At 33.2% G+C, this 20,182-nt stretch overlaps 1 protein-coding gene across 10 annotated transcripts in view; it reads right to left on the minus strand.

Annotated features, from left to right (window-relative positions):
* LOC129240204 (BAG domain-containing protein Samui) overlaps positions 1-20,182 on the minus strand; it is a 56,131-nt gene that overhangs the window by 10,292 nt on the left and 25,657 nt on the right. For 2 of the 10 annotated variants that reach the window (XM_054875845.1, XM_054875844.1), the window contains exon 1: positions 167-397. The exons of 7 other annotated variants lie outside the window; for them this stretch is intronic. The gene's annotated coding sequence lies outside the window, so the exon portion shown is untranslated. Of the gene's footprint in view, positions 1-166; positions 398-20,182 lie in introns of those variants that run through there. One more of the 10 variants, XM_054875846.1, reaches the window with a different exon arrangement.

Genomic DNA, 20,182 nt, shown 5'->3' on the forward strand with positions numbered 1-20,182 from the left:
TTCACCTTACATTTTTAGTTACTACCAAAAAAGTCCAATCAATGCGCAACAAATAATTTTTTTTTGCTTTCAAATAAAATCACTAATACAGCACAAATTTATTGTTGTTTTTGTTTTTTTCTTTCTTTCTTTATTGTAAAATTTATAGAAACAAATAAGTATTTACTTTTACACTTGTTCTTTTCGGCCTTGCTGTTTGTGTGTGTGTTTGTAGCGCTCTGTGCTTATTATACAGTCTTTTGATTACTTGAATTAAATTCACTTAAAATACAAGTCTAATACTGAGTTTCTTTTTTTTTTTGTATTTTGTTTTTGCACTTTTTGCTCTATAAATAATTGTTCGTCTTTTTGTTACGCTCGTTGTGAACACGTTCACGTCTTGAATTCAACTGTTTGTGCCGTCGCCAAATGGCGTTGTTTTTATAGCGACGCCCTCGCATATTAAAACACTGGCAAGCGCGGTCTGTACATTGATTTGTATTTGGTTCGGTTGCTTGTGTGCCGCGTTGGCGTTCGTTTGCCGTTTGCTCACTGTGGCACTGTCCATTTTTCTAGATGTTCTGCGTAGCTTCTACGCTCTTCTCGAAGATAGACATTCACTGCTGGGGATATTGATTTTTCTTTACATACAATTTTCACGATTTTATGCACGGATTTTCAGCTTTTGCAATTTTTTTTTCAATTGTTGTGTTGCGTGCTTTTTATTGTTGATGAGTAAAGCGGTTTTCCATAATAATTATGAAAAGAGTGTGAAAAAGTAGAAGGAGAAATAAGAAAACGAAAATGGAAAAAAAAAAAACGTTAAAAGGCCAGAAGAAAAGTGGCTTTTTGAAAATGCCGAGGCAAAATTGAAAAGTGTGAAGTAATTTTTGGTTTTGCAAAGGAGTATTTTTTTATACAAATTTTTTATTTTGCTATGGATTAATTACAAGTGTGTACATATGTATGCATGTGTGTTTATGAAATTTATGATGTTTACAATGATAATTTGACTAAATTTTTTGCTCACTTACACTGCTATATGAATGTTTGTGAAATACTAAAAAATCTTATCGTAGCTGTTAGAGATAATTCACTTATAAATTTCAAAAAAAAACATATGCACACATTACACACACACATACCTACATAACTATACTACTGTGGGCAAAAAGTAAGGTGAATTTAACTCTAGTTATTTTTTTCATGAGTTGGCAGCACTGTTAATAGCATCTGGCCAGCTTTCATGTGAATGTCATTATCAGTAATATATTTACGCTTGTGTTTCCCAAACGACCAAGAGTGCATTTTTCGATTTTTACAATGTCTGGTTTGTTTGAGCAGAGAAGTGCCATCAAATTTTGTTTGCGGAATGAAATTTCGGCTGCGGCGTTGGTGATTCGACCATGTCGCAGAAAAATGTTTATAAGTGGTACAAAGACTTCAAAGAGGGTCGAGAACGTGTTGATGACTTTGAGCGCTCTCGTTTGGTACCGAAAACTCTAAATTTCTTGGAAAAAAGTCGTCGCGTTGATGTGTGTGAAACAATGCTTTCAGACTAACAGGACAAGCTCAAATGCATCATTACGGGAGATGAGACTTGTATTTATGCTTACGACCCTGAAACAACCGACCAATCAAGCGAATATCGTGCTAAAGACGAGGCCAGACCGAAAAGAGCACGTCAAAGTCGTTCAAAAATAAAGGTCATGATGACAGTTTTTTTCGATTTTCGTGGTGGGGTGCACTATGAATTCCTTCCACCTGGCCAAACTGTTAATAAGGAATATTATTTGAGCGTTATGCGTCGTTTACGTGAAGCAATGCGTCTAAAAAGACCAGAATTATGGGCCAACAACTCTTGGTTTTTGCATCACGATAATGCACCGTCTCACACTGCACTCGTTCTTCGTGACCATTTCGCCAAAAATTCCACGCATATCGTTCCGCAACCACCGTATTCGCCTGATTTGGCTCCGTGTGACTTCTGGCTATTCCCAAAACTTAAGAGACCACTCCGGGGAACGCGTTTCGAGTCGATTGAGGAGATAAAAGCTGAATCGAAGAAGGTGCTGATGGCTATACCGGAAATGGACTATTTGGTGTGTTTCGGGGATTGGAAAAATCGTTGGCATAAGTGTATTTCATCGAGAGGGGATTACTCGTATTTTGAAGGGGATGACAGTAGTAGAGCTGCACAACTGAATGGAGCCACAGTCTTATCAATTGACGAACAAAATACCAAATCATTGCTTAGCATGAGCTTCCATTAATTTGTCGCGCACGTGATAACTTATTTTAGCATGCTTAGTCAAAACATTTCCTTCATTGAGCAGACTACCTCTTATTGAGATCATCTACGATCAGCTCAAGAGAGTAGTCCCAAGTAGTAAAATTACATAATCCACTTACTCAATCCAGCAGATTCAATTCTTGCGACCATTCGCCTGCCAATGGAATGGAATTATGACTTAGGAAATGTTACCAATCATGGGATAGGATTCGAAAGTAGGAAAAAAGAGATTGACAGGCGGAATGGGAATTCATTATTCCTCAACAAACTGCCCAGACTCTTTTGTATGAATCTTAGCCCCTCCCCGGCATGAAACACTAATTGATAGAAACAGTTTTTTCTAGCGGGGATAGCTCTTCGGCACACGATTGCAAACTTCTGAGCGTATTTCTGCCTTTTTCATGGCTTTCATGGCTGTTCATAAAAAACAATTGCCATTCGCAGTCGGCGTAAAACTGTAGGTCCCTCGCTTTTTGGAAAACATCAAAACGCACACCACAAATATGTAGCAGTTTGTTGAGGAAAAATCAGGCGGAGAAGAGCTGGATTGCACTTGGTTGTGACCAATTGGCGCGCTTTGTTGCCCAGCACATAGTGGAACGACGATGATGCCTACGCGTGTAGCTACGGTGAGCATATGTCGTTACCATGGATTGTGCTCCGTCGTTTTGTCTCCATAGATCAGTCCCATCAGAGCTCGTAGCTCACTCCTCCTCGGCCTGAGAAAGAATTCTATTACCACTCTGACAGAAATTCTCAGGAAATACTTGATTTTTTGTTTTAGTAGGAGGGAGAGAGCTTTGATATTCCTGATTGGTTCCACTATACTTGGTCCTAAAATTTTCCTCGGCTACCAATAGTACGTTCTAGTAAAGTGATGTCTCTTCAGTTACTGATTTTTTTGAGAACGTTCCCGAATCCCCAAATTGGAGTCCTCAGCCACACTTCTATAGCGCGAATGATTTTTTGCGTACACAGAACTGAGTACTCAATAAATATGTATTGTGCATAAGGCTGAAATTAACCATAGCTTTACACATCGTTGTGCATATAAGCTGCAGATATAAATAATTTTGCGACCTGAATTGAAGAAGAATTGCAATTCCACAATGCATTATCGTTTTCTGGGTGTAATTGCGATTTATTTGAGGTTTACACTGCGACCTCGTGATCTTTTGTGCCTTCTGCTGATGACAGTACCTCATCCAGACCCAGTTCGCTTATTAGACTTAAGATAGATCTGGGTTGGACTGAGTTTATGTGCCTTTCTTTCAGCTGGAAATGATCGCGATGTCTCAATATTCTGTATTCAAGGAGTAGGTGCACTGAGATTGGTCACAGAAACGACAAGAGTAAGTGGGCCATATGCCGATCATATGCAGATGACTACGCAGTCTGCAATGTGTGTTCCTAGCAGACTCAATTTCACTCAAGAACCAGATAGGACTTAATCTCACAGGATGACAAAGCCTTGAGTGCCATACGACATTGCAAAAAGATCTACAATTGTGAGCTGTATGCGCCTTATAAAAGGCAAAAAAACTCGAGAACGTCTGCAAAGGATCGATAGGTCGAAGTGATTGAAGAAGGCTAAGGTTCAACCCGGACCGTCAAGTCCACAATGAAGATGACAATATAAAAATCTAAGCAAACTCCTCCCACCCCCAAAGTTAAACCAACTCAAACGCTATTTCGATATCTAAAGTAAAATGTGCGAAAATCAATAAAAAAATAAAATAAAAAAATTTACACAAACATATATGTATGTATGTGTGTATCCCCAATTTCAATACAATTCGAATATGGTTCTTCAGTTGCTGATTGTGCAAGTAGTTGTATGTATGACTGTGCAAGTATATCTTGAGTATATGGAAGTGCGTACTCATAGTTCTACTCCAAAATGCGCCTGGAAAATCTTATGTTCCACCGGCGCTTGTTCACTCTATTGCACTTATGAAAATATCCATGACAAGTTGCAAATGTACGTGCATGCATACATCCATACGTGTGGATGTGTGTGTGATTGTATGTACATTTACGCCGTCAGCCATTTGGCAGGAATAATGCAAATGTTTTGAGAAATAGTAGGTCATAACCGACAGACGACGACTTCGCCTAGCACGCCAAAGAAATAGTGGCATTTGATATACGCAAATCATGGAAGCACATACACATACAAACATACATAGACACATACACATGCGTGTATGAAATAATAAACATACGTAAGAATAGCGTAGCGGAGGAAATAGTTTGAGGTGCACTTTATCCACTGGACGCGTATAAATTTCAAAGAAGTAACCACTTGAAATTAGTAGTAATTGAAGTAATCAGATAAAATATTTTCTTTTTTAATTTGTATACGCTTTCTGCCCCCATTTCCCATATGTATGAGTATTTTAGATGACTATTTACTAAACTATTAAATATTCATGTTTTTTTTCCTTCTTTTTCCTTTTGGTGCTAAGTAATGTTAATTTTATGTATGTACCATTGCATATGCAAGTATTTATTTCCTGCTAAACCAAACTGCCTATTCAATAAAACTCATACATTCGAGTGTCATAAGTGCGCCACTGCCCATAAGAGGGCCACTGACGATCAAAGTCTATTAAACTCATTAGTGCCAAGAGGCAGCTGCTTTCCATTGTATTCTTTCTCCGCATACATGCACATACATATATACACATATGTAATGCATAAATTATTTTTCGAATTTTCTTTGTTTATTTCCAGCATTCAAAGTTTAACGATTTTCAAGTGGTCAAAGAGTTGTTTGCGATCTCATTAATTTTGACACGATTTCAAAAGCAAAAGTTAGTTCTCCTCTTTATCCACTAACGTCGAGCTCGCTCTGAACATATTATGTGTTCATATGTACGTATGTATGTAACTATGTATGTAACTATACACATTACAATGAAGAATTTGAAAAGAGAAAATAAATAACGGGTTTTCTGCAAATACTTTACACATGCAATTGTGCAATTTGCTCACTTTTTCCCCTGCACACATGTGCACATACATACGAGTACATTCATTATGCACGAGTAAAATACACTCTGGAATCATTTTTATTTTTCAGTGATCGCTCTTCATTCTTTTACGGTTACCTCTTATTTGATAAACTTTCCTCTTTTTATGAGCTAATATTTTGATAATTTACTTTATTTTCCAAGCAGAATTTTGTTTATATTATTTTTATATGTTTTTGTCTGTCTGTCCGACCACTTTCCGTTGTTGCTGTCATCTGCTGCTGCGGCGACTCTTTTCGACATTTTTAATGGCCGCATTGCTGTTGACAGATAATTTCTTATTTTATTTTTTTTTCCTTGGCGCTGTGACAGTTGCAGCTGCCAAATTATTATTAAACGGTCAAGGTGAGTAGAAAAAAATTCATGTTGGCCACCATAAAATTCCATAGTGCCCACTCGTGATGTGAAATGTTGAGCACCAAGCATTTACGCGAGTGCATTCGTGTAATTTTAGTACAAAAAATATCGCCCAATTCTTTCGAATAATTTCATAACTTTTTGAAGGTAAAGCCATTTTATTGTACTTTGTATTGTAATTTCAGTAAAATATATATTTTGAAGTATTTTTGTTATGATGGGCGAATAAATACCAATTTAAATACCTACGATACGAGCTTAAGGCCGATTCATATAAATATAAATCTAAATGAAACGGGGAAAGGCAACAATAATTCACACGACGAACACTTTGCTCTATGCGTAGCTGGTTAGCGTCCGGATGCTGCGAGTGTGAGCCTCGTTAAAGTATAGAAAGAGGAGTGATGTGCATATGTGGGTGTAAGGTGTTCCCCCTAACTTTTTTTAGATGTGCATAATTTTAACTGTTTTTACTAATATATTGTTGCTTTTTCATTTTTAATGGAAAATCAATTGGCTTTAAGCTCCTAAAGTCGGCGTCTCAAAATAGCGAGGAAATGGATTTTCATCGACTCTATCCGTTTGTTCCCCCGTGCACACGAGGCTTGAGTGAAAATTGAGATATCGGAAGCGAATAAAACTCGGTACACACACTTGTGGTTACATAATTAAGTCACTTTACTTTTTTACAATATGCGTAGTATTTTTTTTGCTAAATTTTTTTCGTATATTTTTTATAAATATTTAGTTCATTGCATAACAGAAAGGCATAAGTCAAAGCTCCAATTTTTATACGAAATTTGCAAAAATTGAAAAGATTTCTAAAAGACTTCATCAAAATTATTAACTTTTTAATTAGTATCTTTGGAAAATTTCTTTGTAAGCAGCTTTAAAGCCCACTTAACTGCATGTTTAAGCAGCTCAAATATTTCCCTAATTTTTGAAATCGGTTTTTTGACGGTGTTGCATGTTTTCTCCTATAAAATAAAGTCTGTAAAAATTCTAATTAAAGAGTTTGAAATTTTGACGATTTTGTTTTTAATTTTATTACAGTGTTGTTTTAAGAAGAATGAACTACATTTTCATAAAAAGTTATTAAAATTAAATCATATGCAAATGAATTGTAATCAATCTATGCCCTAGTTATTTCATACAGTGTATGTTGCCTACGTCCCAAGGTACATAGGTTGGCATTGGTAATAAGCATAATCGGAAATTTTTTTTTTGTGAGTAAGGTAGGGTTCAAAATGTCTGCGCACTTACAGCGGCCGTCGTCTACTGCGTTGAGTGGTGTGGACACTAAAATAATCGCTTCTCCCTTAAAATGCTGAAATGCGATAGTTCTGTAAAGTGCGAAGAAAATGTGCTCAATTTTTTTATTTTTTTTGAAAACACTTTTATTTTATTTATTTATTTAATAGCTTTTTATTTCTTATATAATATTTTAATTTATCCTTCTTATTTCATTTTTTGTTATTTTGGTTTATTTAACTTTTTTTAACTTCATTTTATTTTATTTTATTTTATTTTAATATCCATATTTACTGTAATTAAAATTTTTTTTTTAGCAACGTTCCTCGTTTGCTTTAATTTAATTTATTTTACTTTATTTTATTTTAATTTTATTTTCTTATTCTTATTCATCCATTTTTCATATCTACCTTTTTGTTTTACTTTTTTCGTTTGATATAATTAATTTTACTTTAGTTTATTGTATATCATTTTATTTTAGTTTTTTTGCTCTATTTCATTTATTTTATTTTATTAAAGTTTTTTATTTTATTATGTTTTTTTTATTTTAATGAATTTATTTTATTTTTTTCTTATTTTATTTTAATTTTAATATAGCTTTTTTTTTATTGTTTTCGATTTATATTTATTTTGAATTATGTAGGGGAAAATGGGGAGTTGTGAGACATTGTTACCTTTCGGCATTATTCATTTGTTTGCATTCGATTTTAAGTGTCAACAAGTTTTCTCGATGCGATCTCACTTTTCAGCTAGCATTGGTCATATTTACACGCATTCGACGCGTCTCTCCAGTTACTGTGTTTTGGAATTTCTCGGTAAGTTTTTTTCATCATTTGTTTTGCGATACATTCGATCATTTGTTGAAGCAAATTGCAAATGTTAATATATACAAACTATTAATTGTTCTATTAGCTTTGAATTTACACATTCACTTGGGCATGAACGTTCGATGTGTTTATGACTACGCGGCCATTTATAAAAAAACGATTTGGGGAGTTGTAAGACAACAAATGTGGGGAGTTGTGAGACACCGTTTTTTTCGACGTTTTAACGCATCTTTCATAAGTACCTCGCAATATTCATGCATTGTTTGTATATATATCATGAAATTTTTGGTTAAATTTGAGTTTTTATTGTTTTACGTTAAGCAGAAACAACTCCATTGCAATGTATGCGATCGAGCTGTGCACCTAAAGTGTGCCAATTTACGAACTGGTTATTATACATGTTCTCACTGCGAATCATCAGATTGATGGCATTGCATTTTTTATACACTTTTTTATAACAATTGTCTTTTCTTTTTTATTTTTCATCTTAATAAAGAACTAACAACTAAAATAAGTCATTTTTATTGATTTAAACCATGGTGTCTCACAACTCCCCACATTTTTCTATTTTCTATTATATTTTATATTATTATATACAATTTTAATTTTAAGGAAAATTGCAGTTTTGTTAAATAGGCCATACCAATAGCTTCCAGTATTCATTGACTAAAGATTCCATCGTTGACATATGCAGAATATTAAGATTTTGAGTAATACGGGTCCAAAAACAAAACCCGTCTCACAACTCCCCATTCTCCCTTATTTTTTTTAATTCAATTAAATTTATTTAATTTTTTTATCTTTATTTTTTTATCTATATTTTTTTATCTATATTTTTTTATCTTTATTTTTTTTATTCAAGATTATTTAATTTTATTTTGCTTATGTTTTTTTTTTTTTTTTTTTTTTTTTTTTTTCTTATCGCTCATAATATATTAACATTTTTTTTAATATTTTGATTTATATATTTTATTTTATTTTATTTTATATATTTATTCTTTTATTTAATTTTTTTTTTATTGTATATTATTTTAATTAAATTTAACAAAATTTATTTATTTTATTTCATTTCGTTGTGCTATTCATTTCACACTTCATTTCATTCATTTTAAATTTTATACTTTTCATTTCAATTTTAATTTACTTTTTTTCATTTGATATAATTTATTTTATTTTGTTTTGTTTCATTTTTACTTTTTTAGTATGATTTTATTTGGTCTATGTGGCACTCCGATGCGGGGTCACCCTTAAACCAACCAACCATGATTTTATTTAATTTCATCTTAACATATACTAGATTTTTTTATTATTTTAATATTTTCAATTTATCTTTTATTCTATTTTATTTCTGTTATCTGATTTATTAATTTGCTACATTTTCTTTTATTTTATTTTACTTATAAATAAAAAATAAAAAAAAATAGTTTATTTTATTTTACTTTATCTTTTTATTATAATTGTTTTTAGTTTATTTTATTGTAGGTCTTTTTATTTGATTTGATTTATTTTATTTTGTTTTCATTTTATTTCATTTCACTTTTATTATGTTTATTATTTCACTTTATTTTATTTTTTTTTTCATATTATTTTATTTTAATTAATTCCATTTTATTTTATTTCATTTTACTATTTAATATAGTTTTTACTTTTTAATATTTTCGGCTTCTATTTTATTTAATTTTTTCATTTTGTTTTATTTTATTAAATTTCCTTTAATTTTTCTTAGTTCATTTTATTTTAGATTATTTTAATATATTTCACTTCACTATTTCATATAATTTTTTTTTATTTAGATTTCCAAACTATATTTTATTTAGTTTTACCTGATTTTCTTTTAGTTTATTTTTCTTTATCACAAGTTTAACTTATTTAATTTAATTTTATCTTAGTTTAGATTACTTCATTTTGATTTATTTTATTTTATTTTATTTTATTTTATTTTATTTTATTTTATTTCTCTCTTTTGACTTTAATGTTTTATATTTTCTATTTCTTTATTATTTTGTTTCACTTCGTATAAAATTACTTCATTTTATTTTATGCATTTGGTTTTATTTCATTTTACGTTTTTATATTATTTTGGCTTTTTTATATTTTCCATTTCTATTTTATTTTACTTTAATTCTTTTCATTTGCTTAATTTATTACCTTATTTTTTTATATTTTTTATCTTGTTTTAGTTTATTTTATTTTATTTCATTTAATTTTTTCCTATTTTATTTAATTTAATTTTGGATTTTGCACTTTGATTAATTAATATAATTTAATTTAATGTTTTTTTTCATTTTATATTTCTGTTTTATAATATTTAGCTTCTTTTATTTTACTTACTTCCATTTTATTCTCTTTTTCATTAATTTTTTATATTTTATTTTTGTATATCATTTTTTTTTTCATTTGCTTTAAGTTGTTTTGTTTGTTCTTATTTTGGATTAAATTATTTTAATTTATTTTGGCTTTACATTATTTTACTATTTATTTTAATTTTAATTTGCGTTATTTTATTTAATTTTTTCTTTAATTAAATTTTAGTAAATTTTCGATTTATATTTATCTTATTTTATTTTTTCCATTTGACTTAATAAGGTAAACGTTTTTTGTTATTTTATTTAATTTAATTTCATCTTATTTATTTTATAATTTAATCTATGAGAATTTGACATTCACAGCTGGAATTCAGGCACCCGGATGCGAAGACCAAGGGTTGTGCTCTATTGCGATCTGTTATCGTATTAGTTATCGTTGTTTTCCATCATCTAACCATTAAGTTTACTATATTTCTCTCTCGTCTCTTGTATGATCGATGCTGCTTTTATGAGGGATGCTTTCTGCATCTGGGTGATTATTTTATATAATTTTATTTCACTTAATTTCATTTAATTTTTCTCTTAATTTAATTCATTTTACAATACTATCCTTATTCATACATTTTTTTACTTTTCTATTTTGTTTTCCTTTTTTATTTGATTTAATTTATTTACATTTTTTATCTATGTGAATTTTTTTCCTTTAACTTGTTAAATATTCATAAATAATGCAAATGTCATTAATGTCAATAAAGCAAACTATTATAAAAAAAATAAACCAACGAATAAAAATTGTTGTGGCTATATGTATGTAAGTGGCTTGAATAGTATCTGTGTATGTATGTGTGTGTGCATGTGAAATAGCGAGTCAAATAAAGTAAATAAGTGAAATTCGCGCTTACACTTGATGCTATTTTTAAGCTATTACCAGCGCCGTTTGAGCAAAAACTGATCTGATCACGTAGTGTTCACACAGGCGCGTACATACATACACACATACCTACCGATATTCGCCAATATTACTGCACATACACATGTAAAAATGTATGTTTGTACTGCCATATATTTAAAATAGCCAAATGCAAATTCATAACTTTTTCGAGTTGAAAATCCGCGTCTGAATTTTGTTTACAATTGAAATTTACGCATGAAATATGCAAAACAAGAGCAAATGAGTGGCATGGAAATGAAGGAAGAATGTAAATATACTCGTAAATCATTACTTGCTTTATGTGCTTTCATTGTTGATTTGTTTAACGTTAAGTTAATTTTTGATATACGCTCGTACGCCTGTATGCGTGTGTGTGCGTGTGCATACTCTTGATACTTTCGAAGCATGCATTTTCACAGTTTATTTTCATGATCTGCATTTGTGTGGAGGTATGAACGTGGGTATGAGGATAAGTGAAATTCTACTAAGCACCTCTGTAAACTCTTCTCTTATATCTCTGGCTTTTTAAGGAGCATAAAAAACTAGTCCGGAGCCAGCATCACCACCAAAATGCATTGAGCTTTTTGGAGGATGATGACAATATTTTTCACTTAAAATCCAACCATTTATACCAGCAGATCAGAGACGTTTTTTTATTCTTGTTATTTCAGAAGACGGCCGCCGTAGCCGAATGGATTGGTGCGTGACTACCATTTGGAATTCACAGAGAGAACGTAGGTTCGATTCTCGGTGAAACACCAAAATTAAGAAAAAAAATTGTCTAATAGCGGTCGCACCTCGATAGGCAATGGCAAACCTCCGAGTGGATTTCTGCCATGAAAAAGCTCCTCATAAAAATATCTGCCGTTCGGAGTCGGCTTGAAACTGTAGATCCCTCCATTTGTGGAACAACATCAAGACGCACACCACAAATAGGAGGAGGAGCTCGTCCAAACACTCAAAAAGTAAGTAAAAAGTATATATATATAATTTCAGAAGACCCCTCTGTTTCAGAAATCAGTTTCGACCCGATTGCAGTACAAAGAATTCCTGCAACGAGGGGCAGTCATTGACACTGACACCCTGCAAATCGTCTGGGAATCATTTCTTTGAACCTCGCAGCTAAACTAAAACAAATATATAGTGAGTGCAAAAAGTTTTGGCACAGTGAGTTCTTCTTCAATGTTTGCATGCCAATTTTTTTTTTTTGGTTTTTTTATAAAAATGTATTTCGTACTACAACAAAATCAACATATTTTAAAGTTTCAAACTTTATACAAATTAAAAAACATCATACAATTTTTAACAAAATTTGGCACTTTTTAATCAGAATTTTTAATTGTTTTTCTGCTATGCGGTTTTATAGTTGATTTTTTTTTTGTGACGGCCCTAACGTAACTACATATTTCTTCATTTAATGCTTAGATATACGCTGAAAAAATTATCAAAAAATAACAGGAACTTCCAAATTTCTAGCAATTTTAAACAAACAAAAAAAAAATTTTTTGAAAAAAAAACGATATACAAATTCAGAGCCACAATGCTTGTCTGCCAGTTAAATTGAGCACAGCCATCTCTGGTTACAGGACTGCTAGGGGAAGCGGCAACAAAATATATTATTGTAAATAGAGTATTTCCTTCACTGAAAAATATTTTTCCGTATTTTTCCGATTCAAATAAACAAGTTAGATATGTATAGACAAAGTGGCGCATCACTCTATCGGAAGATTTATAATTTTTGAAAATGACGTCGCACGCTAATCATATTTGACACTATTGACTGTCTAGTTTTACAGTAAATAAATAGGCAAGTAATGGAGCGCGTAACAGTAAAAAGAATAATTTCCATTACTCAAAATCAGATTTTTTATATAACAAAAAAGTTATTAAAAAAAAAATTGAACGATTAATTTTGCGCCACCTTGTAAATATATACCTTCATGTGTATAAAACAGTTTTCATTACGTCATATATTTACATTGTGTGTACGTATCTCAAAATTGCTTTCGAGCTTTAAATACCAAAAAATTTACTTTAAGCTCGTAAAAGAATACGCAAGAATATTTGTATGGGAGGAAGGCTTAAAATAAAATAGAAAAAATGGCAAAATAAGAACAAACAGCACAGAAGCATAAAAAAGAATACAGTTTATTTTCAAAGAAAAAACCAGATACATATTTAGAAATAAAAACCGGCAAAAATTCATTGCAACACAGTAAAAAATTCGTAACGAGGAGGCAGTCAAGAAAGAACAACAAATGAAATAGCAGAAACGTAATTAAATAACAACAGAAAAGTCATAATGAGAGAGCATAAATTAAAAAATTAACAAATAGGCATAGAAGTGTCTAAGTTTGGGCAGAAGTGAACTTTAAGATGATAAGAGGGGTTTCTTGGAAGGCGTGCAAGCTTATTTCGTGTTGTTATCTGCGACTTATAAATAAATGCGACTAAATAAAAATGAAGGTTAGTTAAAGTTACGTTAAGTTAGTTGATGTTTTAAGCTAATACATTATGTTGTTCGAGGCTACGTTGGTAGACAATGAGTTTTCAACTTCCCAAGCCAGCAGAAGGAGATTATTGAGTAGTGATCTCTTTAATTTGTTATGTATAAAACTTTTTTTCTAAGAGCAAGTTTGCTCGCATAACTCCACAACTTGCGCAGAAGTTAACACAAAATTTGACTCGAAGATATGAAGCCTATCTCCAAGGCAGCACAAAACTTTGGTAGTGGGGGTGCACAAATGTTGACAAGAGGAACCCAAATCGTGAAGGAAGGAAACAACAATCCTGCTGTTGATCTGGAAGGAAACCAAAATTCTGTTGTTTGAGATGAAACGACGGCCAAAATAATGCTGAAGGACACCAAAATCTTGCAGCTTAAGACAAAAAGTCCTAGTTGATTTTTACAGCACTTCAAATTACGTTTTACAATTTATTTTCAAAAATGTTCTCCTTTATCATGGTTTAATTATAGAAGGTTAGGTAAGTAAGCAGCTTTCTCGCTTCCTCACATGTTGCTTCTTTACAAGTACACGTATGTACATGTTTTATAAAAAAACTTTTAAAGTGTAGTAAAATTTAAACTTTTAGTGTAAATTATTATATCGGCAACACCGTTTCCATTTTGACGCTTCGCCTTATTATTATTCGTTGAAAATCGTAAACATTCAAACTGTAAACATTTGAGTAAGATAAAATCGAATTAATTTTCAAATTAATAACGTTTTTAATTATTTGGGTCGATGGTGGTCGGATAGACCAGCAGTTATCAAGGTCACCTCGGATATATGGGAAAACTTCAAAATAATACAATATTCCAATTATGTGGGTGCCATGAAAGAACGGAAAAAATAAAGAAATATTTAAAAGAAGTACTTTGGTGAAGAAATTCATTCATTTGAAAATCTTCGGCAGTCTAAAATGTTGACGTCCCACATAGACCAAAGTTTAAATTTCTTTTTACTATTGACGAACTGTTTTAACAGTTGCTCTCTAGATCCTACAAGCTGAAGTGGAACTTAAACTAGGAGGCATTTGGGGCTATTGTTGGTATAATCACACGATCCATTCCTTTGAACAATTATGCTTCGGTAAGACAATCTTCATGAAGGTGGTCCTATCGAGTTCAGCCCTCAGAACATTACTCGCTGTATTAATGCCATGCTCCACCTGCTTGAGTTTCAGAAACTTTAGGAATCATGGGACAATATGGACTGTTTGGAGCATTGCTGTGATACAATAAAAAAACTATTCGCTATGATAAATCTAGCATTCACATGCAACGAGTATTGGAGTGCCAGGTGGAACTCCCTAATAGATATATTTCGGACCAACTGTGTGTCATTAAGTATAAAAGGGTATTTTATCCCTTAGCAGCACTCACAATATATGTATGTACCTATACTAGCAAATTGTCCACTGAAATACGTATGTACATAGATCCATAAATTGAGTCGGCAATTGTAAATGCTTTTTTCATAAGAAAGCAAAATAATAAAATAAATTCCTAGTTACTGTAAAAGATAATCCTTGTGTAACTTAGTAGTGATTACATATAATATTATTAATCTGTGTTGTGCTCAAGTTATATTAATAGTAAATAAAGCTAAATGATTTAGTTCCTGCTGTAGATTAATGCTAAAGTTAATACTAAATGCTTTTTCTTGCTCTTTCTTCTAAATGCTTTCTTCTTAAGATTGAAAAGCTTTTTACACATTTTAAAAGGCGTTTAAATTTACGAATGACTGCGGATTAAAACCATAGAGGTGTAGTCGTTTCTTCCGGCCATCAATCCTTAGTGGGACATAGGGCATGAAGAGGTGTATTCATTGTAAAAATAAGCGACAAATTACCAGAAAATAATAAGAAAACCATACTGAAATTTTTACAAAAAGAGTAACTTATCTAGTTACATAACTTCAAATATCGTTCCCTTAACAAAAAAAAAGCCCCGCTTGACAAAACACTCATAAATTAAATTGTACATAAGCATAACACATTTATTTAAAAAAAAACGCACATTCTAAAGACAATTTGTCACGCATACAAAATTCTTTAAGTGATTCTATACAAATTTGGTGTTTTATTTTCTTTAAATGGGCATTTTAGTGCGTTTTTATATCCAAAGCTAGGTAACAATGCAGTAGCGAGAGAGAGATTTGACTGCCGAAAGCAGAAGAACACCAACAACACATGCACTCGCGGGCAATGCCACCAGATGTTAAAAAAAAGTAAAGCTAAATAAAACTGAGTGAATTATTTAAATAATTATTAAAAAATGTATATTTTACAAAATTATAAACATTACACTTTATTTAGAACAGGCTAGAAAAATGTCATGAAGAAAGAACTAAAACTGCGAGACTAATCTGGCCATATTGGTGCTAGAACCACGTAACTCATTGTCAAATTCGCTGAGAGCAAAGTAACGGAACCACGATAGGCGCCATCTCATTATTCTCTCCATCGTGCATTATGAGTGAATACATATTTAAGTATTTTAACATTCGTGGCGAATGACATTAGGGTGATCCATCACAGCTAAAGGCTGTAAGCTATACTTATACATTTTATAGAATATGTGGCGTGTAGTAAATTGGTATTATAAGCCGCACTTTGTTAGAATCGAATTGGTCAAATAGTTTCTAGGCTATGGCGGTCACGCCTCCATTAAACAGACTGTAGGTCTCATAAAATCGTTTGCTGATCTGCTGCTGTCTCTTGACAGCCCAGCCCAGCAACAAAAAACGCCTGAGTTGGGCTTGAATGCAAACGACCCATTCGAGAGAGCTCTAATAGCCTAAGAGGTAATAATCGGACGGAAGATTATATTTTACTTTTCATTTCAGCCTCCAACTCCGATCAACTAAAGGTGTTTCACCTTGTCGGAGTTTTCATGGACTGCCTTTCAAAAGGCGACTAAATCAAGGTTGAAAATCGTTGAAAAATTCATCACAATTGGATGAACTGTATGAATGATTGAACGAACAATTTTATATATTCTTATGTATACATATGTACATGTACGAACATAAAGATTATCTGAGATGGCAAAGAGAAAAAAAGAGATTTATAGATTCAGCACTAGAAAAAATATAGTGACAAAATTTGAAGAATTTTAGAAAAAAACATGAAATAAATTAAAAATATGGAAAAGATTTCTAACAAAACGAGGCCAGCGAATACGAATTCCAATCAGTGAATTAAGAAAACAACTGATTTTTGTCGCCGGTTGAAGTATATTAACACATGTGTGTGTGTATGTATGTATAAGTTAAAAATGAAAAATGCCCACACAGTCGTGCCTTCGCTCGATCAGCCCACAACAAAATCAGCAAAGCATATAGACAGACGTTAACTCCCACGCGCAAAATAATGGCAAAAAACTAATATTTATGTAGAAACGTCACTGTTTGATAGAAATGCGCGAAGTCGCTGGAGCAGCGCGGGTTAGAGGTGAGAAGTGTGGACGCCACCGTTGTCTACACAACTATGGCGATCGTTTGTGAAACGCTGACGTCTTGAACGTGAACGGAAGTGAGTGAGAATTTACTACGCGCGCATACGTGCATACAAACGTATGTATGTATGTATGTATGTATGTATGTATGTATGTATGTATGTATATTTGTGCACATATCAAAAGTAGGTAGGCGTGGAGGAGAGAGAGAGCGAGTAATCGATTTTTGATTTGAGCGATTTTTTAAAATACAAGTGACGTGTCCCAACCGTCAGATGGTGGAATGTAAACGGCGTAATGTTAAGCTACAAAACTACAAATCATTTGCACGCGAGTGTGCGTGAAGCGCGGAGGGAAGGAAATCGCTCCGCGAAAGATAATTCAATCGACTGAATTATGCACACGTACTATGATTTATTTCACATCTTATTTTATCGTACAGTGCACTTGGCCGGCTGCACCTCCCTACTCAATGTAAATATTTATAAATTTGCTTTTTCTGGCCTTATTAAGCTGGTATGCAAATGCAGCAGTTATATAAACAGAGTACTTCCAAGAACGTTTGCTATTTTTTTATAGTAGGGTATACAGGGGGGCCAAAACAAAAAAAACAACGTAAGAGATTTGAGACAGACACTTGAAAGTGCATAACTCATAGAAGGGAGCGAATAAGTAGCAAAAAGCGAGGCAAAGAAAAAAAGGAATTATATACAAATACTGAAAACAATGAAAAATGTGCTAAAGACTTGTTCTCAATGAAAACTGCAGGCTGGTTGGCGCTGAGTTTCGCAAGCATTGCAAAAATAGTGAAAATGACTCATAAGAAACACAGTTTATGCGAAATGCCACTGTGTCAATTAGTAGTTTTCATACATACATACATATGCACATATCTACATATCTATAATATACTCGCGTGTGTAGTTCATACTTTCAAAGAACCATCACAAACCCGTCTAATAGCGATCGTCGTCGTTGCGGCAGCGCTTCCACACATCCACTATTAATTACATTCATATTTGCGTATGTTTGTACGTATGAATGCGCAAATATACATACATACATATACGTTGTATGTGCATAGGATACTCATGCGCCAATATCTTAATTAAGAATCTCACTAAATCGTTGCAAATTAAATTACTTTAGTTGCGTCTCTGCCTTCTCGATGAACCCTTTATTTGTCTCAAAAGCTAGCCATAACACAAAATCGTCCAGGCGTTCGCAAAATATTGTATATTTGTGATATATACAGTGCACTCGCGATAACTCGAACTAATTAAAACAGGCGCTGTTCGATTTATCGAATTTGTTCGACTTATCAATTGAGTGTGCTATGTTAAAAAAACAGTCATCGATATCGATTTTTCGATCGATTGTTGAAAATGGAAGCCAGTAGAAAATTTCTGTAGTATAGTTTCGTTATACGAATTACATTTTGGTGCATTGGCTGGATCAATGGTGTCGCATTCGGCGGCATAAACATAGTTAAAATTAAACCATCCTCGGACTTTAATTCGATTTCGTTGGGATGTGATTGGGCATTATCAATTAGAAGAAGAGCCTTCTCAGGTAGTCCCCCATCTTTCAAATATTTTCTTACCTAAATATTAAAGTCATTTAACTTGGTTAAAAAAATTGTTTTAATGAATCTGGATTTTACCTGCGGCACGAACGAATTATGAAACCAGTCTTTGAAAATCGCCGAAGTCATCCAGGCTGATTTGGAATTTTTGTACTCCACCGGACAGTTAAAATTTTTGAAAACACGAGGATTTCTTGCTTTGTCAATAACGAGAAGTTTAAGCTTATGGTTGCCGGTAGCGTTAGTGCAAGCCATAAATTGCATTATCTTTCTTTTTTATAAGACTTATGGTGGACTTGGCTACCCCATATTCCTTCGCTAGAGAAGTAACACTACGTCCACGTTTAATTTTGTTAAGGACTTCAGCCCTCTCTTTTAATGTTAAACACTTCAACCTTTTACGATCCATTACTCACGTGCACTGATACACCACAAATGACAAATTTAAAGCAATTTGGTCAATGCAAGATGTTGTTCCCAGAAAACTAACGGGATATTAACGCCGAAATATTCATATGGACAATACACTAGTATACATATAATTTATATACATATATTATTACATATGTATCTATGTACAAAATGTACATGTTTGAAAAGAATGTGTGTACAAATAAATTTGTTTTTTTGTTCGAGTTATAGCGCTTTTTTATTGTTCGAGTTACAAAGAAGTCAATAGGGGAAAAAATGTGTTCGAGTTAGCACGTCGTTCGACTTAGCGGCTATTCGAGTTACCGCGAGTGCACTGTAGTAACTATATGTAAGAGTACTAGAGGGGATCGTTTTTTTGTGTGTTTTGGTGGGTGAGGTAGCGTTCAAAATGCTTTCGCACTTACAGCGATCGTCGTCTCTACTGCGTTGAGTGGTGTGGTCACTAAATCAATTCCTCCTCTCCTTCTGGGAGACACCCTTCCCGGACTACTTTATGCATTACTTCGAGACGGCTCAGAACTGCGTCCATAAAAGACTAATTCTATTCACCCACGTATGGGTCCATCATATTTGTAGCCAGCTTTCATTTTATAGGCTCGTCTTTTTGTGCCTTTATCTGTGAGGCTTCGCTTTGTTGCAATGTGTCGAGGTCTATCTTTTTTTCCGTAATACGTTCTCCATGTGTCTTTTAACCACGTTCCAGCTGTCCTCGCGTTCGAGCATTTTGCCTCCAATCTGCTTCCTCAGAACATCTCTTTCCGCGAGCCATCTGCCACAACTAAACAAACGTGTTTTCAGGACCATCGCTCGGCGCTTCGCAGCATATGCACTTGGGATCGCTTACCTTACCCATGCGGTATAGGTACATATCTCCGTGATCCGTAAGGAACTCAGTTAAGAAGTAATTCACTTCCCCGAAGTTCCTTTGCACTCATTTACCTATTAATGGAATGAGCTTCACCATCCATCTGCCACTCCGTTCAGAGGCCCATCGGCTTTGCCACCGCAACATAGTTTGGCTTCTCTGTTCTAGGTCGATAGTGACGAAGTGTTTCTTCTTGGAGTCCCACGCATTCATTTGTTCCCGGGTCATGAGGTCGATAGGTATCGCCCCGCTGATCCCAAACCCTGCAGCGCTAAAGACGGTGTGGTAGTCTGATTCGGTGTAACGCTCTTCAGTCTGCATGAAGTAATCTAGGTGCACACCTTGAACTCAAAAACAAA

This window comes from Anastrepha obliqua, chromosome 3, assembly GCF_027943255.1.
Source record: "Anastrepha obliqua isolate idAnaObli1 chromosome 3, idAnaObli1_1.0, whole genome shotgun sequence".
In the NCBI taxonomy this organism is placed as follows: Eukaryota; Metazoa; Arthropoda; class Insecta; order Diptera; family Tephritidae; genus Anastrepha; species Anastrepha obliqua.